This window comes from Marmota flaviventris, chromosome 15 (assembly GCF_047511675.1).
Source record: "Marmota flaviventris isolate mMarFla1 chromosome 15, mMarFla1.hap1, whole genome shotgun sequence".
NCBI classification, from domain to species: domain Eukaryota; kingdom Metazoa; phylum Chordata; class Mammalia; order Rodentia; family Sciuridae; genus Marmota; species Marmota flaviventris.
This window is the reverse complement of record NC_092512.1, coordinates 57,171,188-57,192,199: the sequence shown is the minus strand read 5'-3', so window position 1 is coordinate 57,192,199 and position 21,012 is coordinate 57,171,188.

The window sequence follows — 21,012 nt, the reverse complement described above, 5'->3', positions numbered from 1 at the left end:
CATAGTCCTCAAATCTTGAAAATAAACATGTGTGACAACCTTAATATGTATAGAGGATACCTGCATATTCATTTTAATATTTATATGAATATTTATTTTACTAGCTCTCTAAAAATTTTGGTAACAATGATTAGAATCTTTTGAGAAGCCAAAGCCATTCTAAGGATTCAGTGAGTTTTCTTGATATAATGGGAAATATATACATATTTGTCATAATTTTTTCCATAAACTTCTCAATGATTATCAACTATATACACATTTTTGTTCCTTCATCTGTCACGTTATAGAGAGTGGGGAAGGGACAGAATAGAGACACCAAGGGGATAGGTGACTTCAGTTATCTCCTTTTTATTAAATGAATTTTACCCCTATTATATCAGCCATTTTCTGTCTTTTTTGTTAAATACTCCTTAAAACTTTTAGCTATTTTGACCTTTGAGACCATGTGGGTGCAATTACCCAAAGAGCGCCTTGCTAAACTTGAAGTATAATGCCATCTCAGTGACTCACTGGAAATAATGTACATCAGTATAGGAAGGATAAAAATTTTCCTAAATCAAGATTATTACCTTTGTGCCAATTGTCTTGGACTTTTAAAGATTACCATTAAGGGTAAGGAAATGTTTTAAGTGAGAACACTGAACAGGTTTCATTGTAATTAGTTTCTATATTCAGATTAATTCATGGGTTCATTGTCATCTACTGAAATGCCTAGACTAGATAAGGTAATCCATCCCTCAGGGAAAAGAATTAATTCAATGTGTCATGGATGTGAACACAGAAAGCATGTGAAAGAAAATATTCAGTGTGATGGGGGAGGGTAAGAGAGTTTATCTTTAGAATCTGTTTTAATCCTGAAAGAGCTTTCTATATATTTTTTATCTGTTTTGAGGAGACTATTTTTTGTTGCTTATTTCAAATTTTCTGTCTTTAGTCATTTTCATCAAATATAAGTCACATGGGAAAAAAGATCTATATGGGGGGAGTTTATCTTTCTGTTTTAATTTTGTTGTATCTTTATATTTTTACCTATATATTTGGGAATTCTTTTTTTAATTTTTAATCATCTGCTTTTTAGCAATTTTGATCAAACATAAAGTACATGGAAAAAAGTCTGTGATTGGGTGAGGTGAAAGAGGGGAGTTTGCCTCTCTTTACATTGTTCTAATCCTGGAATAGCTTTGTGTTTTACACATGTGTTTGGGAGGTTATTATTTTTTGATCACTATTTTTTAGCCATTTGATCAAACATAGAACATTATTTCTATGACTTGTGTTTCTATTGAGCCAGAAATAATTAAAAAGCAATTCCATTCCTTGGAGATACAGACTATATTTTTATAGTACATCCCTATGGCAAAATAATGTGCTACATCAGAGACAATTTTAGCAGGGCTTAGAAAGATGTTCATCTTCACAATCTATTTCTTTTCAAGCAACTATCTTTTCACCACACATGTCCTGACAGCCTAATGAGTATGAATTTTTCCCTGTTTCTTTTCTTTTTTTTTCCCCTTGGATGCAGTCTAAAGAAGCAATGGTTCCTCTGCCAAGATGAATGTCTGATTGAGAAGTCACTGCCCATGCTCTTATTTGGATGAGGGTTTGAGAAAATTGAGCTTGTTTGTTTTACTACTTCTGCATCTTCCACTTGTGTTGACTTTAAGATTTGCGGAATTTGTTCTCAGCATGGTTTCAGAATCTTTAGCAGAGCAGTTCAGAGCTGTCTGATACCATACAGAAATCACTAGCTCTTTCCAACAAAGTATTTGAGTCTCTAAGGGTAAAAATTGAACTTGCATTTCTTCACAGTAACCTTTAACTCTTCACTACCAGCAGAGGCACTGGAAATATTACTCAGATGAAAACTAAATAACTGGAAAAATAAAAAAGATGTACTTTTTTTCCTGGCTCATAAAATATTTTTAAATATTTCTAAGGTGTATTTATAATAAGCCTATACTCTCTTTGGAGATTTGTGTGTACCTATGTTTTGAAAGGACTAAAATTCTTCAGAATCTTCTGTACAGTCAGGTTTGCATATTTGAAATTCAATCATATTGCTTGCTTCCAGGTTTCCTGAGTTAGATCTACTTCATTGGGAATACTCCATGCATGATGGCCTTTGGACTGAACCCTTTTCTCCAACCTAAATGAAAACATGGCTTATGAATCTGCACTTCAGTAAAGCTTATTCCTTTTATTTAGTGTCTGCATCTTTAGCTCCTCTTCATTATTCCATTTTTTGAATAAATTGAACAGAATGTGATAATTTGGTGAAAGCATAGATGTGAAGTAATGATTCAAAGGTATTTAAATTCAGAACTTGCAGGAGTTCTTTCTTTTCATATCAAACTCACCACAAAACAAAATAAATTTACTTAGCTTATTATGTGCACACTGTGCACTGTGCGATGTTCACCACCAAAATAACCAGATGGCTATAAAATTTGCTTTTTTAACAGGATTAAGATCAAAGAGCAAGAAAATAATTTTACATAAGGAAGTAATTCAGGAAAACTTCAAAATTGTTATAAAATAGTCTTTCTTTACTTCAAAAGAAGTTAGTTAATTCCATAGATTTAAATGATAGAATTTTTCACACATAGGCCCACATCCATATAAGCATAAACATGTTAGATAAATCTCACAGTAATTCCTCTGGAATACATATAAGTATGCTGTTTATCCTTTCAAAATATTAATGCCATTAAACAATAGATTTTTGTAAAAATTAGGTTAATGAATCTGAAAAGTTTATACCTCCTGTCTTCTAAATAATATTCATGGGATTTTTGCATAAACCATGAAACCACACTTAGAGTTTAAAATTGGGTATCAAAAATCCTTAATTCCAATCTTGCTATAGGTATTGTTGACTTCTCCCTACCACCTCATTTCATTTACTTGGAATTAACTTAATCACTTGGGTTTGCCTGTGGAAATAAAAGCACTTCCATATTTCATGGGAGTGCCTTGTAATTAAGGAATTGAAACTGTGGATTAAACAATACCAATGCTTTGACTAACAAGTATTAATGTAATAGTTACTTTGTCCTGCATACATGCAGAAATACAATCCCAGGGGATGAATCTTTAGTGGCTGTTTCAAAGCTCTTTTAGTATCCTCAAAAGGATGCTCAAAGGAGTTTGGGAACTCCTTGAGCAACTAAGAATACTTGGTAAACATCCAGATGCACTGATATCTTAGCAGTAAACTCTTAGCGATTGGTTTCATTCTAAGAGGTACCTCAATTTAATCCTGTTCATGACCTTTGTGGGATATAATCAAGTGAATTTTTACCATATGAAAATGCACATTGTAGGAGAATCCAAGATGGCGGGCCAGAGGGAGACAGAATTCTGTGTCACTCTGTTGACCTGGGTCTCAACTAATGGGAATACTGCTTCTCTGAGAGTGATAGAGGACCCCTATAAAGCTGCTCTCACACAGATATCAGCAGTGCTGTGCCCCCACACAGGGCTCTGGGCCTCATCTTTGGAACAGGACTCCCAGCTCTTGACACCCAACTTGCAAAGTACTAACTCACACAGGGCTCACAAGTGCCTCAGCAGGATCACTGCATCAGCACCCCTGCAGAACTTCCAGATGCTGCTCTGCTCCCACACAGGACACTCAACTGATACCTACCACCAGGAACTCTGGTGGCCACTACCCTGTGGACCCCCATCGACCAATGAGGACCTCCCCCATTTCCTCCATCTTGCAAGGGACACAGTCCCCTACAGTAATCTGGGAATATCTCACTGACTCTGAAGAGAACCAAAAGATGCCGTACTGACTATCACAGAGCTCATCTCTGAACACATCGTAAAACACCATCACCTAGCTCCCCCAACCCCATTCAACACCCCTGGCGCTTGAAGTGGACCACTTCCATCTTGGCTCACCTTCCTTGCCATGTTTGGTGAGGACAGCTCCTAGATTGGAACTCCAGCTGGCCAGGTACCTGATTTCCAACACCCCCTCTCCCCATTGGCAGTAACACAGCACAGTAGCTACCCAACACAAAAAATCTCTCAGTGGGATGAGTGTGCAGTGTGACCAGGGCACTGCCCACAGGAGCCCCAGTGAGAGAGTTTCCTTAATTGGGAGGGAGAGGGAGATGGTGCAAAAGTTTCTAGACTAAGAGAGACACCTGGAACTGGGAAATCTCCAGGCAAGACAAGGAGATAGACTAGGCGATCAAGTCATAGGAGCAGACTCAAAAAGTGACCTGTGAGGTGCAGTCTCCCTGCAGGAACTGACAGATGCCACACCTCACTTCAAGGAACCCTCCACCAGGACCAGCCTTCCCACCCTCGTTACCTTCACCACCTTGAGGCGGAGATGCCAGGTAACAACAGACAATCCCCCCTATTGAATGAGAAAAGAAGCAGGAAAGAAACTGATCCCCAAACAATCAACAATCCTGGTTTCTTCCTTTAAGACTTTTTATTTTCTTTTTTTTCCCTCCTTTTCTTCTACCCCTCTATTCTCCCACCCTCACATCCCCAACATTTGTGAAACAAGTACTTTGCATGAATTCTGAGTTTGAGGACTGGGATGTCTGAATAATATATTAGAGGTTTGTTGTATATGCCTTTTTTTTTTCTTTTTCCCCTCCAATTTTTACTATTTTAACATCCTTTATTTTTCTGAATACATATGTGTGTTTGTTTTATGTACTCTACTGTCTTCCCACATACTTGTCTACCCAAAATTACTTCCTGTCTATTTTCTTGCTACTAAGGCTCTTCATTAGATTTCTCATTTATACATCCTAAGATATATTAGCTCTTTATCCTCACATCCTACCTCCTCAGCATGTCATCCTATGCCTCCTATGCCTACTGTCAGAAACTATAAGCCCTTTTACAAAATACTGATTATATTATAGATAATAATTGAATTCAACATTCTGTGCATAGTGACTAAACTGTAAATATCTTAATAGCAACAAATTGTTCACAGGAAGCAAAAGATTATTTCGATAGGGAGATAGAGGTTCTAAAAAAAAAAAGAAATTCTGGAAATGAAAGGAACAATAAACCAAATTAAAATTCAATTGAAAACATCACCAACAGAGTAGACCACTTTGAAGACAGGACATCAGACAATGAAGAAAAAAATATCTAATCTTGAAAAGAATTCAGACCACATAGTAAAAATGGTAAGAAACCATGAGCAAAAAATTCAAGAAAAATGGGATAGCATAAAAACACCTAATTTAAGAGTTATTGGAGTAAGGAAGGCATAGAGTTCCAAACCAAAGAAATGAACAATCTATTCAATGAAATAATATCAGAAAACTTTTGAAACAGGAAGAATAAATTGAAAAACCCAATTTAAGTAGTCTACAGGAGATGAAATGTACAAAATCACAACAGATCCACACCAAGGCACATTATAATGAAAATGCCCAATATAGAGGAAAAGGAGAGATTATTAAAAGCCAGGAGAGTAAATAATCAGATTACATACAGGGGGAAATGAATTAAGATACTGGCAGATTTTTCAACACAGACTTTGAAAGCTAGAAGATCATGGAACAACATATATCAAGCCCTGAAAGAAATTGGATGCCAACCAAGAATCATGTATTCAGCAAAATTAAGCTTTAGATTTAATGATGAAATAAAAACATTCCATGATAAACAAAAGGTAAAAGGATTAACAGCTAGAAAAACAGCACTACAAAACATCCTTGGCAAAATATTCCATGAAGAAGAAACAAAAAACAACAATGAAAATCAGTAGAGGGAGGTAGTACCCTAAAGGAAAAACTAATCAAAGGAGAAAACAAGTCAAGTTAAATAACAAAAATAAACAAATATGACTGGGAATACAATTCATGTTACAATAATAACTCTGAATCTTAATGGCCTAAACTGACCAATCAAAAGATATTGGCTAGCAGATTAGATTTAAAAAGACCCAACAATGTGCTGCCTCCAGGAGTCTCATCTGATAGGAAAAGACATACACAGGCTGAAGGTGAAAGGTTGGGAAAAATCATACCTTTCACATGGCTGCAGAAGTAAGCAGGGGCTGCTATCCTCATATCAAATAAAGTAGATTTCAAGCTAAAGTTAATTAAAAGCAATAAACAAAGATATTTCATACTGCTCAAGGGAACAATACACCAACAAGACATAACAATTAGAAATATATATGCCGCAAACAATGGAGCATCTATGTTCACTAAACAAATTCTTCACAAGAGTCAAATTGATCATAACACAATAATCTTGGGTGACTTTAACACACCTCTCTCACCATTAGATAGATCTTTCAAACAAAAGTTGAACAAAGAAACTATAGAGCTCAATAATACAATCAGTAACTTTGATTTAATTGACATATATAGAATATTTCATCCTTCAACAAGCAGCACGTGGGTCCTTCTCTAAAATAGACCATATAATATGCCACAAAACAACTCTCAGCAAATATAGAAAAGTAGACATACTACCCTGCATTTTATCAGATTTTAATGGAATGAAATTAGAAATCAATGACTAAATAAAAAATAAAAATTACACCAACACCTGGAGACTAAATAATATGCTACTGAATGAACAATGGATTTCAAAATAAATCAAGGATGAGATTAATAAATTCTTAGTGGTAAATGAGAGCATGGACACAACATATAAAAATCTCTGGGAAACTATGAAAGCAGTACTAAGAGAAAGTTCATTGCATGGAGTTCAATTCTTAAAAGAAGAAAAAGTCAATAAATGAACGGCCTAACATTACATCTCAAAGCCCTAGGAAAAGAAGAACAAATCAACACCAAAAGCAGCAGAAGGCAGGAAATAATTAAAATTAGAGCTTAAATCAATGAAATCAAAACAAAAAAAAAAAAAAAACAACTGAAAAAATTGACAAAGCATAAGTTGGTTCTTTGAAAAATACAAATAAAATTGACAGACCCTTAGCTATGCTAATGAAGAGAAGGAGATAGAAAACTCAAATTACTAACATCTGTGATGAAAAGGGTACTATCACAACAGACACTACATAAATACAGAAGATATTTGGAAATTATTTTGAAAACTCCAATAAAATAGAAAATATCAAAAGCATCCACAAATTTCTTAAGTCATATGATTTGCCCAAATTCAATCAGGATTATATACACAATTTAAACAGACAAATATCAAGTGATGACATAGAAGATGCCATCAGAAGCCTACCAACCAAGAAAAGCCCAGGACTGGAACAGCTGAGTTCTACAAGCTTTTAAAGAAGAACTAATACCAATACACTTCAATTTATTTCAGGAAATAGAAAAAGAGGGAACACTTTCAAACTCATTCTATGAGGCCATTCTATGAGGCCCTGATTCCAAAACCAGGCAAGGACACATCAAAGAAAGAAGACTTCAGACCAATATCTGTAATGAACAAAGATGTAAAAATTCTCAATAAAATTCTGGCAAATCGAATACAAAACCATATTAATTGTGCACCATGATCAAGTGGGATTCATCCCAGGGATGCAAGTTTGGTTCAACATGCAGAAATCAATAAACATAATTCATCACATCAACAGACTTAAAGATAAGAATGACATTATCATTTCAATAGATGCAGAAAAGAAGCATTTGACAAAATACAGCACCCCTTCATGTTCAAAACACTAGAAAAATTAGAGATAACAGGAACATGAGTCAACACTGTAACAGCTATCTATGCTGAGCCCAGGCCAACATCAATTCTAAATGGAGAAAAATTAAAGGCATTCTCTCTAAAAACTGGAACAAGACATAGATGCCCTCTTTCATCACTTCTATTTAACATAGTTCTTGAAACACTGGCCAGAGTAATTACACAGATGAAAGAAATTAAAGGATATGCATAGGAAAAGAAGAACTCAAATTAGCACTATTTGCTGATGATATGATTCTATACCTAGAAGACCCAAAAAGTCCCACCAGAAAACTTCTAGAACTAGCAAATGAATTCAGCAAAGTAACAGGATATAAAATCAACACCCATAAATCAAAGGCATTTCTGTATATCAGTGACAAATCCTCTGAAAGGGAAATGAGGAGAGCTACCCCATTTACAATAGCCTTGAAAAAAAAATACTTGGGAATCAACTTAATGAGGGAGGTGAAAGATCTGTATAATAAAAATTACAGAACCCTAAAGAAAGAAATCAAAGAAGACCTTAGAAGAAGGAAAGATCTATCTTGCTCTTGGATAGGTAGAATTAATATTATAAAAATGACCATACTAACAAAAGCACGATACAGATTTAATGCAATTCCAGTCAAAATCCCAATGACATTCCTCATAGAAATAGAAAAGGCAGTCATGAAATTCATCTGGAAAAATAAGAGAACTAGAATAGCTAAAGCAATCCTTAGCAGGAACAGTGAAGCAGGTGTTATCACTATATTAGTCCTTAAACTATACTACAGAACAATAGTAACAAAGCATGGTATTGGCACCAAAAGAGACTGGTAGACCAATGGTACAGAATAGAGGACAGTGAGACTGACCCACAAAATTACAATTATCTTAGACAAAGGAGCCAAAAACATACATTATAGAAAAGATAGCCTCTTCAACAAATGGTGCTGGGAAAACCTGAAATCCATATGCAACAAAATGAAATTAAACCCATGCACCAAAAAAAAGCTCTCTTTCACCATGAACAAAACTCAACTCAAAGTGGATCGAGGACCTAGGAATTAAAGCAGAGACCTGGGTCTAATAGAAGAAAAATTAGGCCCTAATTTTCATTCACCATGTCGGATTAGGCCCCATTTTCCTTAATAAGACACATATAGTTCAAGAATTAAAATCAAGAATAAATAAATGGAATGGATTCAAACTAAAAAGTTTCTTCTCAGCAAAAGAAACAATCTTTGAATTAAAACAACAACAACAACAACAACAAAAACCCAGTCAACAAATAGGCCAGGGACATGAACAGACCCTTCTCAGAAGATGATATACAATCAACAAATATATGAAAAAATGCTCATCATCTTTAGCAATTAGAGAAATGCAAAACAAAACTACTCTAAGATTTCATCTCACTTCATTCAGAATGGCAGCTATTATGAATACAAACAACAATAAGTGTTGGCAAGGATGTGGGGGAAAAGTTAACTCATACACTGCTGGTGGGACTGTAAATTAGGGCAGCCAATATAGAAAGCAGTTTGGAAATTCCTTGGAAATCTGGGAATGGAACCACCATTTGACCCAGCTATCCAACTCCTCAGTCTATACCTAAAGGACTTAAAAACAGCATACTACAGGGACACATCAATGTTTATAGAAGCACAATTCACAACAGATAAACTGTGAAACCAACCTAGATGCCCTTTTGTTTATGAATGGATAAAAAAATGTGGTTTATATACACAATGGAATATTGTTCAGCAATAAAACAGAATAAAATCATGACATTTGCAGGTAAATGGATGGAGTTTGAGAAAATAATGCTAAGTGAAGTTAGCAATTCCCCCCCAAAAACAAATGTGGAATGTTTTCTATGATACAAGGAGGCTGACTCATAGTTGGGTAGAGAGGGGGAGCATGGGAGAAATAGAGGAACTCTAGATAAGGCAGAGGGGTGGGAGGGGAAGGGAGGGAACATGGGGTAGAAATGATGGTGGAATGTGATGGACATCACTATCCAAAGTACACGTATGAAGACATGAATTGATGTGAATATACTTTGTATACAACCAGAGATATGAAAAATTTTACTCTATGTGTGTAATATGAATTGTAATACATTCCAGTTTTCATACATATATATGAAAATGCACATTGTAGGAAATAATGGGTGATTTTGAAATGCAACCACAACTAGTTAAGTCCTAATACTATGACAATAGTACAAAGATACTAATTTAACATTTTACTAGCCTCACATTCTTAACACATCTATAGTAGCTTTGGCAGATCAAGATCTATCCGTTGCAGAGAAGAAAAGAAGCCTCCACTTTTAGGTGTGGTGCGTTACCTCAAAAAAATACAATTTGCAGTTGTTTCCACTTAAAAATAACTAGAAAGGATAATAAGAAACAATTATTGCAATGTTATTTGGCACAATTGGATAACTGCCCCCACTAATGAAAAATTCCTAGGCATTGTGGGGGGAAAAGCATTGTTTTTGAAGTGAGACACTTAAATATGAGCTTCAGCCAGGGTTTCTCCCTCTGTGATTAATAGACAAGAAATTTAACTTGTGTCCATTCTGGTTTCTTTCTCCATAAAATGGGGATAATGTCTTAAAGCACAGCTATTTTAGGAGTTGATGTAATGTTTGAAAAAGTTTTGCAAAAGCTATAAAACACTTTTAATGCATGATGATTCTTTGTTATTGTTGTAAATTCACCCTCATTTTGTGGATGTTCCACTTATTACTTAGAAATACCCTTCAGAATATTATTTCCTTGTGTTTGGAATCATAAGATATTATATATAAAAGCAGCTCAAGGCATTCAGCATCTATCTACATTGTACAAATTAGGATATTAAATACCACAAAAAGATAACTTAACTATTTATTTACATTTTCTTTATGTTGCATTCAAGTTCTGATTATTTTGTTAGTTCTCTGAAAGCCCTTTGTCATTAGAGCTTGATAAGTTTTAGCTAAGTTATTCAAAAAAAGTGAAATAAAATATGATCTAAATAAAATGTTTAAGGACAATGTCAATATTCGTTTTAAAAGACAGGGTAAATGAATTTTAAAAATTATAAAATTGGGCTTATATTCTTACTCATATATATATATATATATATATATATATATATATACATATATGTATATATTCATATTCACACATATAAATATATAAATTGCATAAAATTCCATATATAAATATATATGCATGTATACATATGCACATAAAAATTTATTTTAGGAAAAAGCTCAATTTTTTTCTAAATTTGCTATTAGAACTTCTAGCAGTTTGTCAAGTTACATCTTTACATCTTGTGATCTGCAAAGATTTCTAAATTGAAAACTTGTCTGCTTTGAACTAAACCTTTTTTTAATTACAGTTTCCAGAATTGACCCACCATTAATATCTATGTCTTTGAGGGAGTGTACCCAGGTCTTGAGGCAGGTTAAAAAGCTTGCAGTGTGCAATAAATAACAATCTTTGTCATAGGATGACTAAAATCAGTCATATTCTAGAATGTTTATTAAAATATTCATCTTGTCCTTTTTTCTAACTTAAGCAGGTATGAAAATGATTATCAAAAGTCAGCAAACATCCTTTTTTAGATCATGAGAATGTATCCGTCTGTTATATCTTCTTATAAACTAGTTAGCTTTTTCCTGCTCACTCTGCCTGTCCAGTCATATTTTATACCTGTACAAGATAAGAGGGAACATGTGCAAATATATCATTGCAAGTATATAACTCTCGTGAGAGAAATTTTAAAATTAATTTTGCATTACTATTCCCTTGTCCAAATTCAGCAAAAGTGAATTAAGATGAACTATAATGAGACTCTTAAATTTTTATTTTGAATGTTACAGTGATAAGAGTCTCTGCTTTCAAGGAACTCAGAATAGTAAACAATACAAATAAATGACAGTCTGTTAATGCCTCTAAGTATATTGAATGCCACTGACTGAACTGTGGGGATAAACAGGTAAGTCAGCAATCCTGGCTGAAGAGTTTAACACATCCCTTTCTGAAATTGACAGATCAAGACAGCAGAGTTCAACAAAGAAACAGATCTGAATACCATTAGTATAAACTGTAAATTGAGCTTACCAAGACCATACACACTGTTCAGGCATTCACAATTTTTTAACATATAAATGCAGGAGATGTAGGTCAGTGGTAAAGAACTTGCCTATTGTCTGTGAGGCACCCTGAATTGGATATCCAGCATCAGAAAAAGAAAGACAAAGGATTTCAACATTTAGTAGAGCAAAAATAATCCTTAATATATTTCAAAAGGCTCGACAACACTATATCATGTTCTCATCAAGATTCAATAAAACTGGAAATTAATAAATAAAAGAAAATTTTTTAAATATTGTGACTAGAAACTAAATTGTATACTATCAGATGATTATTATGCTAAAATGAAAATCATAAAGAAAGATATGAAACATGCAGCATAGAATGATTTTTAAAAGAGAGTATGTTGAAAGTCTGGGGCTGCGGCTCAGTGGTAGCGCACTTGCCTGGCATGTGTGAGGCACGTGGTTCGATTCTCAGCACCACATAGGTCTATCAACAACTAAAAACATATTTGTTTAAAGAGTATGTTGAAAACTGTGAGAATAGAGCAACGTTTACAAGAAAATTTATAACATAAATCTACCTGTCAAGAATGAGAGATTAATAACAAATGAACGAGATTTCAACTCAAGAATTTGGAAAAGAAATTAGAACAAAACTAAAGATAAATAAGAAGAAAACTATAAAATAAGAATATACCCTTAAACTACATAGCTAAAAGGAAAAAAAAGAATTGTGGTATAGCTGATGGGATAAGCTACATTAAAATATAGTAACACACTTAACTCAGATATCACAAGCTTAAAAAAATGAAGTTGTGTCTCTCACCTTCACTTTAGGTCCACTGTGATTAGCAGGGTCTCTTGGCTATGTAATCCTTGATCAGCAAACCAGGACAATAAATCATCCATAATCTGTAAATATCTCCAGCTAAAGTGACAAGGAATACGGTATGTATTCGATTACATAGTGGTTCTTTAAGTCCAGAAGTCACATTATATTTCATTGGCCAAAGCAGGTCATGTGATCATTAATTGCTTTAAGGAAGCAGGGAGACAATTCTATCATATTCTTTGATAAAGGAGAAAGAAGGGAATAACCAGCCTTACTGCATGACACTGTAGTATCTTCTTTACTATTTACAAAGCATCTTTTTTATTATTTTATAAAAGTAGTGACCATATTGAGTTTATAAGACCATCCCTGTGCATGTTACCCTTGACAGGAGTCAAGAGATTATGTACAACATGACAAGAAAAAGGAAATGATGATTTTCAAAGTTGATTTGGATGGAAATTGCATTCGGCAGCTGTAACAGATATGGGATTCCAATGACTCAACACAAATATGCAATCCTTCAGCAATATTCAAGAGTAAGTAGATTTATGTGAGTACGGTATCTCCATTAAAAAAAAAAAAACATAATTTACCTGGTCTCCTCCTATTTTACAGTTCTTGGTTCTCTGGAGAATAAATATTTATCTTTCTATTCTCTATCATGAGAATTTATAAAATGAGGATATTGGTATATATACAATTTTAGTATCAGGCTAAAAAAGCAGCAAGTTAAAAGGTGGAGATAATTAAAAATTTGATATTATGACATTATCTTCAAAGGGAGTATTCTTATGGAGCTAACTTTTAGAGAGGTGTCTTCATGGTACACATTATAAAAGTAGGAACCATATTTAGATAATAAGGCCATCACTGTACATCTTACCATTGATGAGAGTCAATAGTGACTCAGAATAATATATTAGCTTTGCTTGTATCTAGCCTCTATTTGGAAAATAAGCCTACCTCTGCAAAAATCAGATATCCTTCGGCAGGAATCAAGTCCAGAAATGTGTGTTCTTGGTAAGAGTTCCCATTCCTCCTGACCTTCAAAAGAATAGTCCCAATGCAAACATCTATAACCATCACTGGGGCTTATTTTAAAAATCTTTTATTAATATTTAGAAGAGGTACCAGAAGCAGTCCATGGTTCCTAGATCACCTTCATCACCAAAGATATCTGTGCATGTATTTCTGACCCTCTTTTCATTTTCTCCTCATTTACTGAAACTCTTCCTCCATCCCATCTAAAACTTAGATGTCAGCTAAGTCACCTACATCTTCAACTTTTACTCCAGTTTGTCCTTTACATTAATTGCTCTCATTGACAGCTGACTCACTTGATGAGACATGCTTCCATGGCATTTCTCTTTTCATGATGGATGTTTCCTCTTTGATACCTTTGTGGGAATCAGGAGTAATTTGGCATCTTACCAGTTCTCCAAAATATCAATTTGATATACCCCCTCTCTCACTACCACCTCTTAATCTTTCCATCTAACTTAGTTTTGTGCCCTAGTTCTAAGCAGTGTTTGATTATATTGTGATCTACCACTTGTTGCTGTTCTTTATCCTATTTATTCCCACATTTATCTGTATGTATAACTTAAATTTATGCCTATCACTACAGATGCTTCCTTTAACCATGTTCAACTCCGTGGCTCTTTTCCAATGTCACTTTGTTCACTTGATCACAAGCCATGTTTCTGCTTACCCCACATCTGCCCCAGTGCACAGAGAAATATAGAGGAAAAGAAGCAGAAACCCATGCTGGCAGTTTTCATATTAAATCCATGATCAATAACTTCTAGAGAACAGTTAATGTGTTACCTGGCAATAACTACACTACGCATTTCTAGTCCATTTACTTATCTCTCCTAGATAACTACTTTGTGTATTTTTCTCTTCTTTAAACATACACACTACTCTGTACTCCTCAAACGTACATGAAGAACTTGAGAAAATGGAAGCAACTAGAAAAAATTCCATATGCACTTACCACCAAAGATGCACACAAATTTTCATCTGTGCTCAATGCTCCATTTTCTTCCCTGAGAAGATGGAAGACCTCAGTGCACTGACTCTATACTTTTGCACTAGGTCCCTTTCCCTCTCACTACTCAAGATTTCAGACACCCTTTCCTCTCTTATATCATCAGTGTTCTTCCAAATAAGTCAATCCTGCCAGCAATCAAAACTGCTGGTGTTGCTTTCATCTTAAAAAAAAAAAAAGTATCTCCCAATTTGGGTTCACTCTGTGTTAAATGTTTTCCTAGTTTTCTCCTTTATTTAAAAAGTCCTTAAAAGAGTTGCCTGATTCACTATGATAAAAATTTTCCTCTCCTTTCTCTCTTAAACTCTCTATAGTAGGTTTTTGTTCTATTATTGCTACAAAATGAGTACTATCCAATTAATAACTGTTTCTGGGCCAAATATAGTAGTCAATTTTTTTAACTCCTTATTTTTTTTTATTTATTCGTTTTAGATCTACATGACAGTAGAGTACATTTTGACATATTATATATACATGTATTATAACTTATTCTAATTAGGATCACAGTCTCTTGGCTGTACATGATGTGGAGTTTCACTGGGGTGTATTCATATATGAACATAGAAAAATTATGTCTGATTCATTTCACTGCCTTTCCTATGCCTATCCCCACCTGACCCTTCATTCTTCTTTGTCTAATCCACTGAACTTCTATTTTTCTGTCCTCCTTGTGTGTGTCAGCATCCACATATCCAAGAGAACATTCACCCTTTGGTCTTTTAGGATAGCCTTATTTCATGTAGCATGATAGTCTCCAGATCCATCCATTTACCAGCAAAAGACATAAAGCCATAATATCCTATTGTGTATATATACCACATTTTCTTTATCTATTCATCTATTGAAGGGCACCTAAGTTGGTTTCCTAGCTTGGCTCTAAACATTGATGTGGCTGCATTATTGTAGCATGCTGATTTTAAGTTTTTGTGTTTTTTTTTAAAAAGAGAGAATTTTTTTAATATTTATTTTTTAGTTTTCGGCGGACACAACATCTTTGTTTGCATGTGGTGCTGAGGATCGAACCCGGGCCGCACGCATGCCAGTCAAGTGCGCTACCGCTTGAGCCACATCCCCAGCCCTGATTTTAAGTTTTTAAATATAAACCGAGGAGTGGGATAACTGGATCAAATGGTAGTTCCACTCCAAGTTTTCTGAAGAATCTCTATGCTGCTTTCCAAAGTGGTTGCCCTAATTTGCAGTTCCACCAGCAATACATGAGTGAACCTTTTCCCCACATCCTCACTAACATTTATTGTCATTTATATTCTTGATTGTTGCTATTCTGACAGGAGTAGGATGAAATCTCAGTGTAGTTTTGATTTGCATTTCTCTAATTGCTAGAGCTGTTGAACATTTTTTCATGTATTTGCTGACCTTTCATATTTATTTTTTTGTGAAGTACCTGTTCATTTCCTTTTCCCATTTATTTATTGGGTTTGATTTTTGTTTGTTTGTTTGCTTGCTTTTTTTTTTTTTTTGTATGTGTGTGTGTGTTAAGTTTTTTGAGTTCTTGATAAATACTAGAGATTAATGCTCTATCTAAGGTGCAAATGGCAAAGATTTTCTCCCATTCTATGGACTGTCTTTTCGTGTTTTTGATTGTTTACTTTGCCGTGAAGAAGCTCTTTAATTTGAAATCATTTCATTTACTGATTCTTGATTTTACTTGCATTTTAGTAGTCTTAATGAGGAAGTTGGTTCCTAAGATGACACGACAGAGAGTTTGACCTACATTTTCTTCGAGTAGGCTCAGGGTCCCTGGTCTAATGCCTAGGTTCTTGATCCACTTTGAGTTGAGTTTTGTACAGCGTGAGAGATAGGGGTTCAATTTCATTCTGCTACATATGGATTTCCAGTTTTCCCAGCATCAAATGTTGAAGAGGCTATCTTTTCTCTAATGTATGTTTCTGGGGCCTTAATCTAATATGAGATAACTCATATTGGTTTATGCTGTTCCATTGGTGTTCATATCCATTTTGGGGTCAATACCATGCTGTTTTTGTTAGTATAGAGCTCTGTAGTATAATTTAAGTTTTGGTTTTGTGATGCCTCCTGATTCACTTTTCTCACTAAGAATTGCTGTCAAGTTTTAATCCTTCCTTATTAAACCTATCAGTAACATGTTTCAAACCTTTGATAGTTAATTTCCCTGAAACTTTTACCCCACTTGGCTTCTAGGCTAATATGGTTGTTTGGCTTTGTGAATTCTCTTTAATGGATCCTTCATGATTTCTTCTTCCTTCCCTGAGCAGTCAACAGCTATTATCCTTAGCCCTTTCCTCAGACACCTCAGTCTTTTCTGAAAAAAACTAAATTGAGATATAATTTACATACCATAAAATTCATCCATTTCCAATGTATAATTCAATTTTTAATGTGTTTGCACATATATTCAACATTACCACAATTTCAAACATTTATAACACTTAGAACATAAGAATATCATCATTGCAAAAAGAAACCATGTGCTGTTTAGCTACCTCTCCATTACTCTCCCCTCTCACACCCAGCACTTAGCAACTTTATCTCTATACACTGTTCCTAGCTTGGGGCATTTTATATGAATGGATTCATATACTAAGTAATATTTTTCAATCAGCTTCTTATACTCAGCATAATATTTTCATATTGCAGTGTATACAAATCTTTTGGGTTTTTTTAATGGTCAAATTAAATTTCATGATATGAGTACACCATATTGTTTTAATTATTTTATCACTTGATACATATTTGGCTTGTTTTTATCTTTTTGCTAATGAATAATGCTGCTATAAGTAGTTATACACAAGTTTTTTTAGTAAGTATGCTTTCATTTCTTTGGGGTATATACTTATATTATCATAAAGTGATGTTCAACAGGGGTGTCAAAACCACCTAATGGAGAAAGAAGAGTAATTTTAACAAATGATGTTAGGACAACTGAAAAGTCACATGCAAAAGAATAAATTCAGCCTCATATACCATATATAAAAAATAATTCAAAATAAATCAAAGACCTAAATATAAGTGTCAAAATTATAGAAGTCTTCGAATATAGGGAGAAACCTTCATGAAATTGCATTTGGCAAAATATTCTTAGAATAAGAAATCAAAAGCATGAGCAACCAAAGAAAAATATTAGAAAAACTGAACTTCATCAAACATAGAACTTTTGCTAGGAAGCACAACACCAAAAAAAAAAGGCATAAATAAATAACAGAATTGAAGAAAATATTTATGAATCATATCTGATGAGAAAATTGTATCAAAATATATGAATATCAGGTCAACAATGAAAATACAAATAATTCAATTTAAAAATGGGCAAACTATTTGAATAGATATTTTCCCAGAGAAGATACATCACTAAAAATCTGAAAGTTTTCTCAACCTCAATAATGATCAGATAAATACAAACTAAAATTATAGTGAGATACTACTATACATCTGTTATGATCAAAAAGTCAGAATATTAACAAGTGCTAACCACTTTCTTCTTTTTTTGAAAACAAGAAAGCTAAGGACATTTGCAAATGACTTTTCAAACTCAAATGAAGAGTCATGGTACAGAATCTTGGTAAACACCTATCCTAATGAGAAGTGAATTCTACGGAGTCAAAAAAGAACAAACCAGAAAACAAATTATTAACTTCTCATATAATAGACAACTTGTGGTGGTATATTTCAATTTGTAGCATAAAGCTTGAGAAGAAATGATGCATTAACATTTTTTAATTTTTCTGAATTTATTGAGACTTATATTAAAATAGGTCAGCCATTTAATGAAACACTACAAAAACATATTTTTAAGTCTTCTCTTTTCTGCACTGATCTAGAAATGAAAATTATACTAAACATAAATATTAATTACCTTCTGAATTATTATAAAACTTATTATTTCAAATTATTTTTAGAATGGCAGTTATTCAACACAATCAATAACACTATAGGAGAAAATGAAGGGAATAAAATCAAAATATCCAATCACAACATTAATGCATGTGTCAGAGAAATTAAGGAGAATTATTTTCCTCTTTTTTATAAGGCAATATTGAAAAGGAAAACATAAGAGTATGTTCATATTTTAATATATTAGTAATATTAATGTAATTGTTTCAGGATTTACAGTTTACAGAACATTTTTTGTAAACATTTCCCCTAGATGATCTTTCCATCAAATTTGTATAAGTTAAATTTCTTTTCCAGGAAGTGAAAAGGAACTGTGGAAGTTAAGCAATACATGCTGTGTCACATATCATTTAATGAGTGGAACACCAATTCTATGTATAATTCTACCAGTTTCTTGCCTGATCAAGAAAAACATTGTTCACATCCACAAGGACCTGGATTTTGAGCCAGGCTGTGGAGATATAGGATGAAGAGACAACCATGGTCACTTTAGAACACAATTTACATGACACATGTGCCAGATCTTCTATTCTTCCTCTGCACCATTCACCCCATAAGGGATTACATTGAATTTCTTATTTTAGTCATGAAGAATAGAAAGTGATCTTCTTTAGTAAGCAAAAGATATTAAAGTTTTATGAAAAGGGAAATACTTCATTCCAACAATTCCGTTTATCCAGTATTTCAATGAGTTGGGCATTCAACTGGGTGCTGGTAAAAGAGATGAATAAAACAAGAGCCCCTTCATTAGAAAATAATGGAAAATACATACAGAATAATTTGAGTGCTAAAAGAAAATTCAGGTGACTTCCTGTGGGAGTGGAGAACTGCATGTCTCTCATATTTATACCCACAACAAAGTACCACACAGCAACACTACAAGAAGAAAGTGTGGAATTTAAGGGGCAATAGTTGCTGTAGAAAGGAATTCAGGGAGGATCTTAAGGCAAATGTGCCATCTAAACTGGTATCTAAAAAATAAAACATTCAAATTTCATCTCATCTACATTCAGGACTAGTAGTCTAAAAGTCAGCTAACCAGGGATAACTGCTTTACTTACTTTCAAAGTAAAATATCTCAAATTTCAAAATTGCCTATAATATAATAGTGACACATGACTTTGGTGTTATCTACTGAAAGTAATAAGGAAATGGCCATACATCCTAGAAAGTTAACCAACTTATAATACAAAGTTTATGCCCATGATGGAGCAGATGTAAATTTTTGTATCTTATAAATTTCAACAACTTTCCTGGTTAAATTCAATGACTGTGGTCTTTTAAAAGAGAGTTTCTTAATTTTTAACTTATCTCAGGTCTGAAAAACAACTTTAAAATTTGTACTTGCAAACTTGTTCTAAGAAAATTTGGCCCACAAGGATATGCTTAATTTTGTTTATGACATGAAGGAGTCCATAATGCTTTTAATCTCTAATATCCCTAGAAATTTTTATAGCCAACTTTTTGTGCTGCTTCCCAAATATGAAGGATATTTAGGAATCATGAATTTTAACCTAATAAAAAGTTGATCAGAACTGTATTACATGCAATTCTTCAGAAGAATTTCTGAAAATAATACAGTCATTCAGATTGTTTGTTGGGTTTCTGATCGAACTTAACATTGAAGACCATCAGCCTTGAAGTGTTTTGGTTTTGTTCCATTTATGACTAAGAAAAGATTTTTTTCTCCCAAATTGTTTTGTTCATTTTTCACTCAAAACTATTCAAGGGAAATGGGTGATAACAATGTTCAATTTCAACCAAGATAATCTAGACCAGTTTTAGATGAAGAATCTATGAAATAACTTGGGCAGATATATATATATATATATATATATATATATATATATATATATATATATATATATATATATTTGTCATAAAATTGTAAGCATTCAGAATTTGACATTCCAGGGAGGCCTTGGTGTTCATGGAATAAGGCAGCCATCCAAGCACAAGCTTACCTGTATTCAGATCAAGGTGTTAAAGTCATTTTTGCTTTGATCACTACTTTTCTTAATCTTTTATCAATAAAGTGAACCAGTGACCTGCAAAAAACTTAAAAATGTGTACACTTTCACTCATTTTTATTTCTCCCAGCCATATTGCTGTCTATATTTTACTATTTCCACCTAAAATGAAATTATTTATACATAGGGCAGAAGACATAAAATCTGTTTTCTAGTATTTGGATTTTTTATATTCTCTAATTGTTTATTTGCCTTCTGGCTATGTAATCACCAATCACCAAAACATAAGAGTCATAAATATAAATAGTCATAAAATTAAAATTTGTAATTAAACAAAGTTAGTATATTTTGTAGCATAATATCTCTAAACTCATTCCAATTACTATGGATTCATTTATATTCTTACCACAATAATTTGACCCACATCCTCACATTGCTAGTTGTAGTCAGCTTCCTATAGACAGGACAAACAAAAATAACAAGTTATAACTTCCATAGAAGAATAAAACAATGTATATATTAT